Raw genomic sequence first — 18,248 nt, 5'->3', positions numbered from 1 at the left:
TGGACCTTCAACAACCAGCACCCATGCTGCCAAGCCACTCTAGTCCATGAGTCGCACACACCATTATTCTCATCGAGAGGTGGGAAGCCAAGAGAGGGGCAAGGAATTATCGTATACATACAGTAATATTATTATTTAGATGTTCTATAGATGAATCAAGGATCATCGATCGGGTCTAGTATCACCTAATCCCCAAATAAGTTTTGTACATGCGGAATAACCAAAGAGAAAGAGAGGCAATTACATGAGATAATGAATTAGTTAGAGGAGGGAAGAAAAAAAGAGAGGCAATTACATTAATAGTATGCTGCAAATTATGTACACGTACGTGACTTCTAGCCTTTTTTTTTTGCATGTCAATACGTGTCTCACTCGTATCATAAAGATCAAAGTACAAGTTATGTAAGAACCGACATGGCAAAACTGAAAAAATAGCAGAACATCTTTGAGCTTGACACCAACGTCCATCACCTGCCTCCGTCACCACCACGCCAGCCACCAAAGAAAAGAATGATAGATCACTTTCTCACCCGAGCTTGACGCGAATCCATCAGTAATATGCAACTTTCCGGACCTGCAAGGTGGCTCACCAAAAGTGAAGCCATTGCGTTGAACGAATCAGATCGGGGCAACACCCTGGACACGCCATCGAACTTTAAATCTGGCACTCCACCACGACTAAGACGCCGAAGGAGGAAACCACACATGCCATCCATCAACCGTGAACCTAGCACACGTCCCGTCTTATAGATGTTGTCCGCTCCTAGACTACCACCCAACCTCCGCGCCGATGTTGGAGCAGACGCCATCGCAACCGCGAAGCCCGACGACACATGTCCACCACGAGGAGGCTGCCGCCACCACACCGTCCTTGCTTGGATAGATTGGTTTTCAAAACCATCCCCAACCATAGGTCCGATCGCCTTATCGGGTAGGGATCTGAAGAATCTTTATTCATCGCCGCCAGCCAAGATGATGAACGACCGCGGAGAAACTCTCCTTGGAGAGACGACGGTGCGATCGCCCTTTTTCTTCCCAAGGAAGAAAGAACGACCGGTCACAAAAAACCTGCGGCTTCTGTCTCTTGTAGAAAATAAATAAAGACATGTATAGAATGGAACGGGCGTACGTAGTGCATGGATGCTTGTGCACCACAGACCGGTCCACGAATTAATTAGTCGATGCATCTAGTCTAGCAAGAAATGATGGATCCACGATTTTTGTATACGTATATAACATGGTCAATGCATTAGCCGGCCTTTATTTTCGGTTGTGTATGTGTACATATACTCCCTTCGTTCATGTCACGGCCCGCCTGATTGTCGCGCAGGTTGTAGTCGTGGTTGGTAGGAGGACGAGGGCGAGGCCCTCGCTTGCCTATGGTTGGAGAAGGGGGTGAGGAGGGGCATCGTGGCGCAGGAGCAAGGGAGGAGAGGTTGTAGGATATTCTACTTGCGTTTATTGATCCAAGGGCTGGCTATATATAGCCTAATTACAAGACCAGACTAAGACTCCTATTACAATTGGGTGTTGGGGTAACCTTCTTCGGGACTAAACCTTTCCAACTAATACCCAGACTCCTAATCTAAAAAGACTGTAATTAAACTAGGACATATCTTTAGGTAGGTGCAGGGCCGGCCCGTGCAGGTCCCTTGCACCTATAGGGCTGGCCCCACATGACATCTCCCCCTCCATTCTGAAACAGCTCGTCCTCGAGCTGGAAGCTTGGATAACGTTCACGGAAGGTTGTAACATCCTCCCATGAAGCAGCAGACGCCGGCTGGCCCTCCCAGTGAATGAGCACCTGCTGGATACCGCGGGCAATACGAGCACGCAATGCTTGGACAGGAGTTGGATGTACTCGACCCTGAAACAGAGGTGGAAGCATCGGCGGAACTTCCGGCGGTGGGCCATGGTACTTCTTCAGGACCCCCACATGGAAAACATTGTGAATGCGGGCGCGTGGAGGCAGCTCCAAACGGTAAGCAACCGTATCGATTTTAGCGAGGACTTTGAAAGGCCCATAATATTTGGGAGCCAATTTCCCTTTGGCGCCTACTCCAAGGAATGCCGCCGGCCGGTGCTGAAGACGGAGCCAAACCCACTCTCCAACATCAAAAGAAAGGGCCCGATGCTTATCATCATAGTAATGCTTGTACTGTTGTGCTGCCTGAAGGAGACGCTCACGGATGTCGTGTAAGAACTAATCGCGGTCGACGGTCGGCCGTTCCACCGCCTGATTGCGAATCTCGCCCGGCGTATAGTCCCGGAATGAGGGGGGATCCCGTCCATAAACCACCCTGAAAGGCGTGTCCTTCAACGCTGAGTGGTACGAAGTGTTGTAGCAGTACTCCGCCCAAGGCAACCATTGGAGCCACTGCCGTGGGCGATCCCCAGTTATGCAATGGAGGTACATGGTGATGACGCGATTGACGGCCTCAGATTGCCCATCAGACTGCGGATGGAAGGCCGAACTCATGTGCAAGCGTGTCCCCGCGGCGGCAAACAGAGCCTTCCAAAAGCCCGAAGTGAAAACCACATCCCTATCCGAAACGATGGATGTGGGAAACCCATGAAGTCAGACAATGTTGGAGAAGAAGGCTTTAGCAACAGACTCCGCAGTGTACAGATGCGCCAAGGGGATGCAATGCGCATACTTGGAGAAACGGTCCACAACGGTCAGTATCACACTTTTGTCGCCCACCTTCGGAAGTGCCTCAATGAAATCCATGGAGATGTCTTCCCAGACACGAGAGGGCACTGTCAAGGGCTGCAATAAGCCGGCTGGATGAAGCTGCTCCGTCTTGTTGTGCTGACAAACCTGACAAGCACGAATATACTGCTGAAGTGCGGCCCTTGCTTGCGGCAGATGGAAATCCCGGCGAAGACGATGAAGTGACTTCTGGATACCTTCATGGCCCGCATCATGGGCTGCAGCCAGGACCTCCCCGAGCAGCGGCGACGCGGGTGGCACATAAGCCTACTGTTGGAAGGTAACAACACCATCAACAAGAGCCCAAGGTTGTCCTAACTCACCAAATTCTAGTTGTTCCCGGAAAGTGACAAGCGCCAGGTCCGTGTGTGCAGCCTGACGGAGAGCTTCAAACAGATCAAAAGAAGGCCTGGATATGGCGAGTGCCTGGCCGGCAGGAGCATCACGGCGAGAAAGAGCATCGGCGATGATGTTTTGGCGACCCGGTTTATATTCCACCGTGAAGTCGAACCCCAGCAGTTTGCTCACCCAATGATGTTGTGGAATGGTAGCGAGGCGTTGGTCCAGCAAAAACTTTAGGTTGTAGTGGTCAGTTTTGACGACGAACGCACGGCCCCAAAGATAGGGCCGCCAGTGGCGCACGGCGTGCACCAGACCAATGAGCTCCCGCTCATAAGCGGCGAGAGAAGCATGACGCGGAGCGATGGTTTTGCTGAAATAGGCAATGGGGCCGCCACCTTGATGGAGGACTGCCCCGAAACCAGATCCAGATGCATCACACTCCACAATGAATGAAACAGCAAAATCCGGCAACTGAAGCACAGGGGCTGTGGTAAGAGCTTTCTTGAGGGCTTCAAAGGCAATAGTCGCTGCAGGCGTCCAAAGAAATCCGTCTTTCTTGAGGAGTGCCGTGAGGGGAGCTGCAATGGTGCCAAAATCCCGGATGAACTTACGGTAGTATCCTGCCAGTCCTAAGAAACCACACACAGCGCGGACGGTGCGCCGAACCGGCCAGTCTACCATGGCAAGAACCTTGTCGCTGTCCATGGCAACTCCTGCAGCGGAGATGACGTGTCCCAGATAAGCCATGGTTTCCTCCCCAAAGGAACACTTGGAGCGCTTGAGAAACAGCTGATGTTTGCGCATAGCCTCCAAAACGAGCTTGACATGACGTAGGTGATCCGACCAGGACGAGCTGTAGACCAAGATATCATCGAATAACACAAGCACAAACCGACGAAGGTAGGGACGGTGGACGTCGTTCATGAGTGCTTGGAACGTCGCTGGGGCATTTGTCAAACCAAAGGCCATCACTACAAACTCAAAGAGGCCCTCATGTGTGCGGAAGGCCATCTTGTGGATATCCTCAGGGGCCATCTGAACCTGGTGGTAACCCGACCGGAGATCCAGTTTGGTGAAAAAGCGGGCGCCCTTGAGTTCATCCAGAAGTTCATCGACAACAGGAATTGGAAACTTGTCCTTGATGGTGACAAGGTTGAGACCACGGTAGTCGATACAGAAACGCCAAGTCCCGTCGGCCTTTCTGACGAGTAGAACGGGGGATGAAAATGCAGAAGAACTAGGACGGATCAGACCGCGAGCCAGCATCTCTGAACATTGGCGCTCTAGTTCATCTTTTTGAATCGTTGGGTAGCGGTAGGGACGGATAGCAACCGGCGGTGTCCCGGGAATAAGATGAATATGATGGTCATGTGCGCGATGCGGCGGCAGGCCCTGTGGGTCGGCAAAAACATCGGTGAAAGTGGCCAGCAGGCTGTCCAGAAGTTCCTTGCCTTCGCACGCGTGTAGGTGGGCAGGACGTCCGAGGGAGCCGAGGCCCGACCACTACACACGGTGATCCGAGTGCCAAAACGACATCCACTGCGTAGTGAAATCCCAGAGAATTGGCCCAAGAGTTTTGAGGAATCATGTACCGAGGACGATGTCGAACCCGTCCAATGGAATGGCATGCAGATCAACAACGAAACGTTCCTTGTCCATGATGATCGCAGCCTGCTGAAGGAGTCCCCGACAGGTCACCTTATCGCCATTAGCGACCGTGACTCCCAAACGACGATTGGAGGAGAAAGGCAGCCCGACGATGGTGGCCAACTCTTCGTGGATGAAGTTATGAGTGCTGCCTGAATCAAGCAAGGCGACCAAGTCATGGTCCCCGATGCGAAGAGTGACCTGCATTGTGTTGCTGGTGGGAATTCCGGTAACAGCCAAGAGTGAGATTTGTGCTTCCTAAAAATCCTCAAACTGCTCCTCTTCGGCGTTGGCGGATTGAATATAGAACAATCGTTTGCAGCGATGGCCCCGCGCGAACTTCTCGTCACAATTGAAGCAGAGACCCTTAGCGCGCCGTTCATCCATCTCGGCGGGCGTGAGTTGTTTAAAGACGAGCGCGGGCGTGGGGTTGGAGGAGTCCGGCAAGGCCGGAGTAGGTGCAGCCATGGGGCGGAGTGGACGGCTGGGCCGACCCAGAGTGGTCGCGGTGCTGGTGACAGTATTGAGGTGCTCAAAGGAGATTGCTAAGTCCATAGCTGCGTCCAAAGTCGCCGGTTTCAGCATCTCGACCTGAGTTTTCATAGGCTCGCCCAAGTTGTTGGTGAAGATATCCCGCTCATCGTCGTCAGCAATGGGGCGCACCCGAGAGAGATTCTCTAGAAAGCGCTTGGAGTATTCTGCCACGGTGCCGGAGCGGCGGGTGGAGATCAGCTCGCCAAAGGGGTTGGCACGGGTCGGCGGTCCGAAGTGGTTGGCGATCAGTTTTTGAAACTCGGTCGAGGACGGCCGCTGGCCCAGCTTAGTCTCGAGGTGGCCATACCATAATGCGGCGACATCGGTGAGGTGGTATGAGGCAAGCCAAGTCTTATCCGACTCCGGCGTTCGCTGCCCGAGGAAGAAGAGATTGCAATGTGTCAGCCACGGCCGTGGATTGCTGGTCCCGTCAAAGAGGGGAAAATCAATCTTGTAGAGGCGCGGAGCCCTATCCCCTGGATCGGCCGGGGCCCCGGTGTGGGAGGGCACATCTGGGGGCCGCAGGAGCCCCGTACCACCCAATTGAGGCGTGCCCTTGCCTTCCAGCCGAAGGAGGGCCAGGTTCTGCGCGCGCTGCTGCTGTGACGTGTCCGTCAGCTGGTCCTGGAGGGTTTTGAGTGTCGCGACGATGGACTGGAGGGTGGCGCGGTCCTCAGCGCTCTGTCCGAGCAGTGTGGTTCTCCTCCGAGAGGCTGTTCAAAGTGGCGACTAAGGCCTCATGATCCTCGTGTTGTTTGGTCGCGAAGTCTGCTAGGGTTTGCGGTAGAGGCGCCGACGGCGGTGGCGGAGACATGGCCGCTGGGATCGACGAGGAAGCTGATATCAAGTTGTCACGGCCCGGCTGATTGCCGCGCAGGTTGTCGTGGTTGTTAGGAGGACGAGGGCGAGACCCTCGCTTGCCTATGGTTGGAGAAGGGGGTGAGGAGGGGCGCCGTGGCGCAGGAGCAAGGGAGGAGAGGTTGTAGGATATTCTGCTTGCGTTTAGGCTGGCTATATATAGCCTAATTACAAGACCAGACTAAGACGCCTATTATAATTGGGTGTTGGCAGGGTACCTTCTTGGGACTAAACCTTTCCAACTAATACCCAGACTCCTAATTTAAAAAGACTGTAATTAAACTAGGACATATCTTTAGGCAGGTGCAGGGCCAGCCCGTGCAGGTCCCTTACGCCTATAGAGCTGGCCCCACATGATATAGTACGAAGTTAAGTCATCTATTTTGGAACGGAAAAAGTACAAAATTGAGTTATCTATTTTGAAACGGAGGGAGTAGTATGCATGCACACGTAAGTACGTATGCCTGGCCGGCGGGTCGCATGCACCCGTCGGCCGTTTGTTGCTAACCGTCGATGGAGGCCAACAACCAGACCTTCTCCTTGGTCTTCACAGCCGCATGCAGGCTTCATCCCCTGTCGATCGCCGGCGCCGCTGCATGTACGGGCTCGCCGTCGCTACCCAGGCGTCTTAATTTGACGGCGGCGTGCTCGCCGTCCGGGACATCGGGCGTTGGGTACGACACGATGCGGGTGCGGCCAAAAGAAGTCACCTTTGATTCGAGGCCAACGACTTTGACGGCGGCGTGCTCATCGGCAGGGACGATGGCCGCTTGTGGACCTCGATCGATGGATGGCACTGAGGACGATTGGATGGAGCTAGCGCCATGCTCAGCTCAGCACCGGCCGTCGGCCACGAGACGACAGGATGCGTTTCCTCGATCGCCGGCGTCGCGAGGCACGGAGCACCATGCGCGCATGCATGGCTTAGGAGTCTGTGCGTGCGCGGCGCTCGGCAGACGGCCGGACGGGACGGCGAGGCGGAGATGGAGGCAACGGCCAACGGGAACGGGGAAGAGGATGCAGTGCACGTAGCCATTGCCAGGGCAGTGAGCAGAAGCGAGGGAAGAGAAACGCGGCGGCGCGAGGAGAGGAGAGATCCTTGCTCGAAAAATGCATGGTCGCCGGCCCGCAAGATGGATGGCGTACGTAACGTTTGCCGGCGGCGACCTACCCAGCCCAAGTGACTGGTTTGAATTGATTGCTGAGAAAGAAAGAAAGAAAAAGGTGAGGTTTTTTCCTTTGAGGAGGAGATGCCTTGGCGGGGAGGTGAGGGAGAAATCGCGGCGGCGGGACGATCGAGGTACGGCCGTTGCTCACCGTCGATCGAGGCCAACAAAACAACCGGGCCTTGTTCGTCTTCACCGCCGCTGCATGCATGTACGGGCTGGGCTCGCCGTCCTCGCTGCCCAGGCGTGTTTGACGGCGCCGTACGTGCTCGCCGGCCGGCAGTGACGTCGGGTATGAAACGTACCGTACGATGCGGCTCAAATTAAGAGGATGGCGATGGATCAGGTCAGCTGAGCGCCGGCCGTTGGCGTTGGGCACGAGAAGACGAGAGGTGACCTTTTCGTCGCCGGCCGGCCGGCATCGCGGGTCGTGGTCGTGGAGAACCTTCTTTGGGCCGAACACCCTGCGTGCGTGCGCTCCGCCCTGCAGCAGGCGGACGGGACACAGCAGGTCCGGTCCGGTCCGTTGGTTGGCGAACGGCGAGGGTGGTGGTTCGGCCGGAGCAGCTTGCATTGGGTGCCCAGCCCGGCCGCCGGCGCGGAGGGAGGCAATGCGACGGGGAAGAGGAAGAGGGGGAGCAGAGGAGAGGAGGGGAGGAGGAGGAGGGCAAGCTGCAGTGCAGTGCACGTAGCGATCGAGGACTGAGCAGGAGCGCGGGGAGAGGAGAGATGCTCGCACCGTACCAAAAATGGTTGCGCAAGATGGATGGCGTCGTTTGCCGGCGGCGACCTACCCAACCCAACCCAAGTGACTTATTTGAATTGATTGCAGAGAAAGAAAGGAAGAAAGAAAAAAGGTGAGCTTTTTTGAGGAGGAGGAGGAGGAGGTGCCATGGCGGAGGCGAGGCGAGGTTCGACGGATTCCCGGCGGGCGGCCAACTTGCGTGCGTGGGAGTGGGAGCTCGACGAAGAGGGGAAGAGGGGCATGGGAGGATGGATGGGTCCCACACCCAGCGGACATGTCGTATACCAATTCCGTCGTTTTTTTATATTCGATTATTATTATAAGGATGGAAGAAACGAAAAGGGATTCGTTCGTTTGTTGGCTCTGGCTGGATCGAGGAAAACGGTGAATCGCGACCATCTCTCTCTCTCTCTCTCTCTTTCTCTCGTGGTCGTACTACTCCTGTATCGGGTACTAGTAGTTGGTTCCTTCCTTTCCTTAGCAGGGTCGATCGAGCGAGCGACGCCTTGGATGGCGGACGCGAGGAAGTACTGTAGTAGTAGTAATCGCGTTGACGAGGCAATTAAGTGGGCCGTTAATTACGCCGTCGCCGTTGCAAACATCTGCCTGCCCACTTCTGCGTCCACGGGCCCGAGCTCCAGCGCGGCGACTTCGCGATCGCGAGCGAGCCCCTGGTCGTCTTCTCGGCCAAGGATCTTGTGCTCCTCCGCTTCGCCTTCACTGTCGTCCGCCTCGAGTACTTCGTCTACAAGGCCTGCCGCCGTCGCTCACGCGGATTCCTCATACTCCTCCGGGCACCGCCAACTCGTTACACACGTGCGTCTTGCCGTTCGACGACGAAGGGGGATTCCTCATCGCCGATCTCTTCATGACGATGGTCCGTTCAGACTACCAGCTCCAAGTCTTCTCTTCCAAGACGGGCAAGTGGACCATCACGGCATTGCGGTTGCAAACATCTGCCGGGGTCAGGGAAGAGGACCTGCCCGGCCCTCGTCTAGACAAGGCGATCGCGCTGGGAGGAGGTGCAGGTGCCGTAGGCTGGGTCGACCTCTGGCGCGGCATTCTCACCTGCAACGTGTTTGACAAGAACCCTGTCCCTAGTTTAATCCCGATACCCAAGCTTGCATAGTCTAATGAGGAACGGAGAGCTGCCCCGCGGCTGGTCCGGGATGTCACCTGCTGCAATGGTCGCATCAAGTTTGTCGAGCAGGAACTTCGGTTCAAAGTGTCTATTATTCCTAGAAAGACTCGGGAGGATAATGTTGACAGCGTCGACATCATCCCTCATCCTCGGCCGCTCTCCCACAAGAAGGAGGATGCCCGTGCCAAACCCGTGCTAGCTGCTGTCTGTCTTGGCTGGAAGCTCCATACATGTAATAGGCATACCACCTGGAACAATTGGCACAAGGGGCACACTGTTGATATCGATGCCATCTCGGTTGACAATCCTGACCATGCTAGGTTGCTCCCACAGCTCTGGGATGCTCAAGCCGGGAAATCAACTCTGTCGGATCTGTCTTCAACTTACCCCACCCTAGGCATTGACGGTGATGACGTTGTTTACATGATGACTAAGGTAAAGTTTCGTGATAACAAGGCATGGATGATCGGTGTCGACCTTGCAAAAAGGGCGGTGGAAGTGCTCATACCAGTTTCTTCACAGAGAGTCGGTAATTTCAAGCCGGACATGATCCTCGCCTGTGAATTCTCCGAATATCTGAACGCAATTCCAATGTAAATTTCTTAGGTTATTATATGTTTGAATATGCTGTTCCATGAACATGGTCGGTAACACAATATTAATGCAAAATTTTCAAACTAACAATTTCCTATATATCTGACATATCTATTATCTTAATATTTGCTTTAGCTCATCTCAACTAGCGTGCATGCACTCTCTGCAATCAATGCCCGGAATTTGTCGACCACCTGCCCATTTGCGCGGGAGATCCTGTTCTGGTTGTTTAATCCTAGACTAGAGGCCTCACATCTCTTTTGCCCCTTGATACGGTCAGAGAGTGGTGGTCTTCTCTACATGATCGTCTGCCACCCAGGAAGAGGAAGGCGATAAAAGTGATGAGCATCACGGGGATGAGGAAGATTTTTCTCAAACGTAATTCATGAGTTTTTCGTAACAAAGCAGAAATAATCGACCATGTGACCAATTTAGCAATTGAGGAGAGGTCAAGCTCTGGGAGAAGGCGGGATTTAGTGAGTAATTAGAGTTTCTTAGGCAGATGGCACTTGCCACATTCATATAATCTTTCTTGTTATTAGGCTCCTTTTCCAATCTTAATGAAAACGACGGACAATCTACGTTGCCAGTTTCTTGAAAAAATGTATTTGCTTCAGGTCATGTAATGATCCAACAAACGTGCACCAAATGCGGTGCATAATTGTCATCTTTCACCGGACTGTATATCTGAAAACATTATGGTACACTGTGATCATCTCAGCCTGGAAACATGTACAGTATGTCCTCGTCTAAATGGAAAATATGAGGCATCCATTGATTAGATGAGCCGAGTTGATCACTCTATGATGCAACTGATATTTTGCCTCTGTATGGCCCATCTATCAGATAATACATTTAAATTGGTCTTTAGATGTTTCGTGCATGTGTCAAAAAATTGATCAAGTGGGAAGGTTTTGTTCCTACAGTGCTATAGACTTTAATGCGGTAGAGTAGACAGTTTCTTAATTTTTCTAGACTAAACCTTTGCTCCGATCCAACGATACACTGGATTTTTTGGGTTAATATTAATAAATAACAAAGATTCAAAATCACAATGCTACTATAATTGGCCAAGGAGCATACAAACACGAGCAGGAGATGCTCAAACTCAAACACATTTCAATTTCAGCCGCCCTTGCTGTTGATTTATGAACACTCAGTTGAGCAAGGAGAAAATCTCGCGCGCCATGATAAACTCAAAACAAAAATAGAGATAAGTTTCTTTTGGAGCCTCTATCATTGCTTTACTGGAAGGATTATAGGCTGCCTCCAAATTATCAACTTGAACACAAGTCCTTGAGTTCAATCCAACAACTTGCCACAATCTTGGGACCAGACCTTGCGGTTCAGTGAAAGAGATAACACTTGAAATTAAAATCATCAGCTAAGAGCAACCAAGATTCAGGAGATGCGGGAAATACAAAAGAGACCAAGCCACGCTATCAAACAGACTTCTCGCCAGACATCCGATCGCTCCGCCCTACGGAAAACCAAGCTTCATTTGTCCTATTGCGAGTGTACCACGCAACAATTACAAAACTAATATCAGCTCAACAACCGCGAGACTATCTGTGGTACGTATCAACTTTCCTCCCTCAACTTATGAGTTCCAGGTTTACCCATGTAGTGATCAGCCCTAGTAATATTACCGAAAAAGGCTTTTGACCACTTTATAAATACAACAACCGCCAAAGTCACAACAAAGGTCTAACAAGGTAGCAAAAGAAAGAAAAACACAAAACAAGACACCACAGAGAACAAATTTATATGTGAAAGGAGCTTCCAATGATAACAATTTCCCGCACTCCCTGGCTCAGAGTACAGCTGGCATCGTCGCCTCCTTTGATATTCAAACATTCCTTGGCAAAAAAAGGATTTTTTGAAATGCGAAAAAATATAGTTAGTGACATCGACCGTTGCCGCGCCAAGCGTCCAAAGTCCTAAGTCCAGTCACGAATATACACGCGGGCGCACGCGCCATATGCGTGTGTGCTTGCATCACTAGCCTTTGTGTGGTTCAAGTATTCAGATAGCAACGAAGTACCTCCCTTATATGCTGGTCATCATGTCCCTCCCTTAGCAGTATGGGACTAAAGTCTCTTCCATGCAATGCCTCCGATGCTTTGCGCGGCACTTGTTCGGGCGTATCCATGAGCTCGCCGGTCTTCCACCGACGTCTAGGAGGCCGCCGCCCCGCGCCACCACACCGGAGCACCTCACCACCGTTGACTAGCTCCGCTGCTCCCTCCATCAGCTTCCTCTCTCCCTCGGTTTTCCTTTTCTCTCTCTCCCTCTGGTTTGACTCACCCTCCCATGTCCATGCCCGTGCAGGTCGTCGCTGAGGGAGTCCTGGATTAGGGGGTCCTCGGACTGCCGGACTATATACTTTGGCCGGACTGTTGAACTATGAAGATACAAGATTGAAGACTTCGTCCCGTGTCCGGATGGGACTCTCCTTTGCGTGGAAGGCAAGCTTGGCAATTCAGATATGTAGATCTCCTCCCTTGTAACCGACTCTGTGTAACCCTAGCCCCCTCCGGTGTCTATATAAACCGGAGGGTTTAGTCCGGAGGACAAGAACAATCATAACCATAGGCTAGCTTCTAGGGTTTAGCCTCTTCAATCTCATGGTAGATAACCTCTTGTAATACTCATATCATCAAGATCAATCAAGCAGGAAGTAGGGTATTACCTCCATCGAGAGGGCCCGAACCTGGGTAAACATTGTGTCCCCCGCCTCCTGTTACCATCCTCCTTAGACGCACAGTTCGGGACCCCCTACCCAAGATTCGCCGGTTATGACACCGACATTGGTGCTTTCATTGAGAGTTCCACTGTGCCGTCGTGATAAAGGCTTGATGGCTCCTTCGATCATCGACAACGATGCGATCCAGGGCGAGGCTTTCCTCCCCGGACAGATCTCCGTATTCGGCGGCTTCGTACTGCGGGCCAACTCGCTTGGCCATCTGGAGCAGATCGAGAGCTACACCCCTGGCCATCAGGTCAGGTTTGGAAACTTGAACTATACTGCCGACATCCGCGGAGACTTGATCTTCGATGGATTCGAGCCCATGTCAGGTGCGCCGCACAGTCACGACGAGCATGACTTAGCTCTACCGTCGGACAGTGCTCGGGAGATCACACCTGCAGCTACTCCGGCCCTCAATCCGGAGCAGATCGTGCCGTCCGAGGATGGGTGGATAGACCCCGCCACGGAGGCCACGCACGCAGCGGCGATAGAGCCGAATACTGACTTTACCTCCTATGAGACCCGTGTTGCCGGACACTTGTATTCGTCCCCGGCCACGGGCTCTGAACCGCCTGCATCCGTGCCTATCGAATCTGATTGGGCACCGATCATGGAGTTTTCCTCCGCGGATATCTTTCAGCACTCACCGCTGGGCGACGTGCTAAACTCATTAAGGTCTCTCTCCTTGTCAGGAGACCCTTGGCCGAACTATGTCCGGCTGGAGTGGGATGCGGACGACGAAGAAATTCGCTCCCCACCCACCACCCACTTAGTAGCCACTGTCGACGATTTAACCGACATGCTCGATTTCGGCTCTAAAGACATCGACGGTATGGACGACGATGCAGGAGACGAACATGAACCACCACCCATAGGGCGCTGGACTGCCACCTCATCATATGATATATACATGGTGGACACCCCCAAAGAAAGCGATGGCGATAAGGCAACGGAGGATAATCCCTCCAAGAAGCAATCCAAGCACCGGCGTCAGCGGCGCCGCTCTAAGTCCCGCCATAGCAAAAGCAGCGATACCGGCACAAGAGACAATAATGCTCCGGATAGTGCCGAAGACGAAGACAATCCCCTCCAGCCAGGCCTCGAGCGGGAGGATGGACAAGCTAGCCCTCAGGAACAGGCAGCAGACGGAGAATCAGAGGATGACAATTACATGCCTCTCTCCGAAGGCGAGGTGAGCCTCGGCGATGAAGAATTTATCGTGCCTGAGGATCCCGTCGAGCAGGAGCGCTTCAAGCGCAGGCTTATAGCCACGACAAATAGCCTGAAGAAAAAGCAACAACAGCTTCTAGCTGATCAAGATCTGCTAGCGGATAGATGGACTGAGGTCCTGGCGGCCGAGGAATATGAACTCGAGCGCCCAACCAAGAGTTACCCAAAGCGCAGGTTGCTACCCCAACTCGAGGAGGAAGCATTAAACCCCACACTACCAGCGTATGATGCGGCTGATCGGCCACCCCGTGGCCGAGACAGAATGGCATATCAACCCGAAGTCCAGCCCGCACCCCGTCGCCAGTCAAACAAAAACACCAAGGCCCGGGGCAACACGTAGGACCTGCGACACGTATTGGAAAACAAAGCAGGACATACAAGATCGATCTACGGATCACGGGGGCGTGCCCTAATGCGTGACGATGATCGTCACGCCGGATATACTAAAAGCAAATCCGGCCGGGCTGAATACAGCAGACAAGACTCGTATGAACTGCGTCGCGACATAGCCCGGCACAGAGGTGCCGCACACCCCCTATGCTTCACTGATGAAGTAATGGATCACGAATTCCCAGAGGGATTTAAACCCGTGAACATTGAATCATATGATGATACAACAGACCCCGCAGTATGGATTGAAGATTTCCTCCTCCACATCCACATGGCCCGCGGCGACGATCTACATGCCATCAAGTACTTGCCACTAAAACTCAAAGGACCGGCTCGACATTTGCTGAATAGCTTGCCAGCAAACTCCATTGGCAGTTGGGAGAATCTGGAAGACGCATTCCTTGACAACTTCTAGGGCACTTATGTGCGACCACCGGATGCTGATGACTTGAGTCACATAACCCAGCAGCCAGGGGAATCGGCCAGGAAATTCTGGACCCGGTTCCTAACTAAAAAGAACTAAATTATCGACTGTCCAAATGCAGAGGCCTTAGCGGCATTCAAGCATAACATCCGCGACGAGTGGCTCGCCCGGCACCTCGGCCAAGAGAAGCCGAAGTCTATGGCAGCCCTCACGACACTCATGACCCGCTTTTGCGCGGGCGAGGACAGCTGGCTGGCTCGCAGCAACAACACGTCAAGAAATCTTGGCGATTCAGACGCCAAGGATAGCAACGGCAGACCGCGTCGCAACAGACACAAGCGCCGCAACAACGGCGACAACGCCGCAGACACGGCTGTCAATGCCGGATTCAGTGGCTCTAAATCTGGTCAGCGGAAAAAGCCGTTCAAAAGAAGCAATCTGGGCCCGTCCAGTTTGGACCGCATACTCGATCGCTCGTGTCAAATTCACGGCACCCCCGATAAGCCAGCTGAAAGGATCGATATAGTTGACTAGAGGGGGGGGTGAATATGCAACTAACAATTTTTAGCTTTTCTTTACCAAATTAAACTTTGCATCAAAGTAGGTTGTCTAGATATGCAACTAAGTGAGCAACCTATGTGATGCAATGACAACAAGCACGCAAGCAAGCAAGAGATATAACACAAGTAAGCTTGCGAAAGTAAAGGGACGAGATAACCAAGAGTGGAGCCGGTGAAGACGAGGATGTGTTACCGAAGTTCCTTCCTTTTGAGGGGAAGTACGTCTCCGTTGGAGCGGTGTGGAGGCACAATGCTCTCCAAGAAGCCACTAGGGCCACCGTATTCTCCTCACGCCCTCACACAATGCGAGATGCCGTGATTCCACTATTGGTGCCCTTGAAGGCGGCGACCGGACCTTTACAAACAAGGTTGGGGCAATCTCCACAACTTAATGGGAGGCTCCCAACGACACCACAAAGCTTCACCACAATGGACTATGGCTCCGCGGTGACCTCAACCGTCTAGGGTGCTCAAACACCTAAGAGTAACAAGATCCGCTAGGGATAAGTGGGGGCAATCAAATTTCTCTTGGTGGAAGTGTAGATCAGGGCCTTCTCAACCAATCCCGAGCAAATCAACAAGTTTGATTGGCTAGGGAGAGAGATCGGGCGAAAATGGAGCTTGGAGCAACAATGGAGCTTTTGGAGGAAGAGGTAGGTCAACTATGGGGAAGAAGACCTCTTTATATAGTGGGGGGAACAATCCAACCGTTACCCCCCACAACAGCCCCGCAGAGGGCGGTACTACCGCTGAGACCAGCGGTACTACCGCTCCCACGACGGTACTACCGTGGAGATTGGAGGGCAGGGGAGATATGGACATGGGCGGTACTGCCGCGGTGGTAGGACGGTACTACCGCTTAAGAGCGGTACTGCCGCTCTACTGCCGTTGCGAAGTACCGCACAATCCGACACGAAAAAAGACCCCTCGAGTCCACGCGGTAGGGGCCTAGTACCGTAGCGTCACTACTGCTGAGGACCCACCAGCGGTACTACCGCTGCGGAGCGGTACTGCCGCTTGTGATCCCTAAGCGGTACTACCGCTGGGTACCGCGGTACTACCGCTGGGACCAGACTCAGCCCAAAGAGAGAGGAAAGAAAACTCCAATGAAGCGGAAAGGCTCAGAGGGTGTAAAGAGTATGTGTACGTGTTGATTCGACCCTAGCCTTACCAAAGCGGACCCCCTCTTGATAGTACGGTGACTCCTACGAAACTAATCCACCAAAAGAAGCGAAAGAGCTACACCGTCTTGAATGACACTCCGAGGGGAAAGAAATCGTCTCGTGCCATATGATGAATCTCTGAAATGCTCAAAGCACATGATTAGTCCGCAAACATGTTGTCATCAATCACCAAAACTACATCTAGAGAGATATGCCTTAACAATCTCCCCCTTTTTGGTGGATTGATGACAACCAGGGATTTGCACAAGGATATATCATGAAAGTAAAGAAACTTAGAACTACAAAATATAGACGGGCTCCCCCTGAATGTGTGCACCTAGTTGGTAGTGCCTTTGGAATGTAGGACACACACATTAGGATCAACACTCCCCCTATATTTTATAGTCCAACAACCTAAGCATAGGATACATGAGAGCAGGTAATATAACATGATAGACAAGCAACTCATAAGATACCAAAGTACTAGAAAGACATAGATAAAGATTAGGTAGCATATGTCTTACACCATATATCTGGAACTTAGGTCTCACTGGCACACAACCAAACAAGGCAAATCGCGAGAAAACACAACGACACAACACAGAAAACGACGACACCATAAAGCACACCATAAAGCAAATCCCTAAGCTCTCTCCCCCTTTGGCATCGAGACACCAAAAGGGCAAAGAGCGACGCTACGGCTCCAGGTGAAGGCAAACTGAGGAGCTCTCTCATCACATCCCAGCAGGGTCATCTGCACCGCCATCCTCAGTCGGAAACTGCTCGGTGTCGGAATCGGTCCACGGACAGTGCTGCTGAATCCACTCCTCTTCCTCAGTGATCTGGCCCTCAGACCCACTAACAACGGTCGCACCTAGCTGACGCATGAGCTCCTTGTGACGCCCCCTGGCCTTCTTCTCAGCCACATGAGTCATGTACTGACCACGAGACTCCATGCAGAAGAGCTTCTTCATCTTGCGCTTGATCTTCTTTGCCCAAGAGGGCTCTGTCCCAGAAGGCTCTGTCCCAGAAGGCTCATAATCCTCATCGTCATCATCGGCCTCAGTCCCATCCTCGGTCTCCATGTCAGCAGCAGTAGATGGCCCCCCGGATTTAGGGGCTGGGACGCCCCAACTGTCCTTCTTCCTCAGACGCTTGATCTCATGAGAGACCAATTCTCCAGTTTCCAGCATCACCTGGGGATGGACACGTGCCCAGGCCTTCTCAATGAGCAGCATGATAAATGGACCATAGATCGGGCACTTGCGCTCAGAAATGGCAGTGAGAAGTTCAGACCACATAACATGAGAAATGTCCAGGGACTCGCCAGTGTTTGCTTCCTTCTCATGCTGGCAGAAGAGAAGCATATCCACGAGATAGGAGTGGACCATATCCAGATTCCCGATGCGAGGAAAGAGGGTCTCTCGAAAGACACGATGAAGGATGTCCAGGTAGGTAGACAACTCATAGGTTTCCTTCTTAGTCACAGGGTGAACCTTCACAGTGCAGTAGGGCCAGAGAGCTTGCTTGTGAGTGGAGTTGACGTTGCGGTGAGGGCGAAAGCCGACAGGAGTCTCAAGCCCGCGATCTTCCACATGAAGTAACTCCATGAAGGCCTTCCACTTGACAGACAGTAACTTGCCATTTGTCATCCAGGTCAGAGTCCTTTCTTCATCAGTTCCAAGATGGACAGTAGCATAGAACTGAGCCACCAAATCTGCATCAAAGTCCTTGTTGAACTGCATGATTCTGAGAATGTTGAGCTGAGTACACATCTGAAGAGCTTCACCAAAGTACTCAGGATCCTTCTCCATGGCATCCGTGTCGATGGAGCGAACACTAACAAAGAGATTCTTCTTGGCCTTGATCACATCAAAGTAGATGGCAAACTGAAAGCGGCTCCAGAACGGGCGGTTGACAAAATTGGGTTCTTGGTCTTCCGCATAGGGGTTGAGGCGACGCCTTTCCCAGAACTCCTTAGCAGACAACTCA

The sequence above is a fragment of the Triticum aestivum genome, chromosome 4D (genome assembly GCF_018294505.1).
Source record: "Triticum aestivum cultivar Chinese Spring chromosome 4D, IWGSC CS RefSeq v2.1, whole genome shotgun sequence".
Taxonomy (NCBI): Eukaryota; Viridiplantae; Streptophyta; class Magnoliopsida; order Poales; family Poaceae; genus Triticum; species Triticum aestivum.
The sequence above is the reverse complement of the archived record's forward strand: the minus strand, read 5'-3'. Positions refer to the sequence as shown.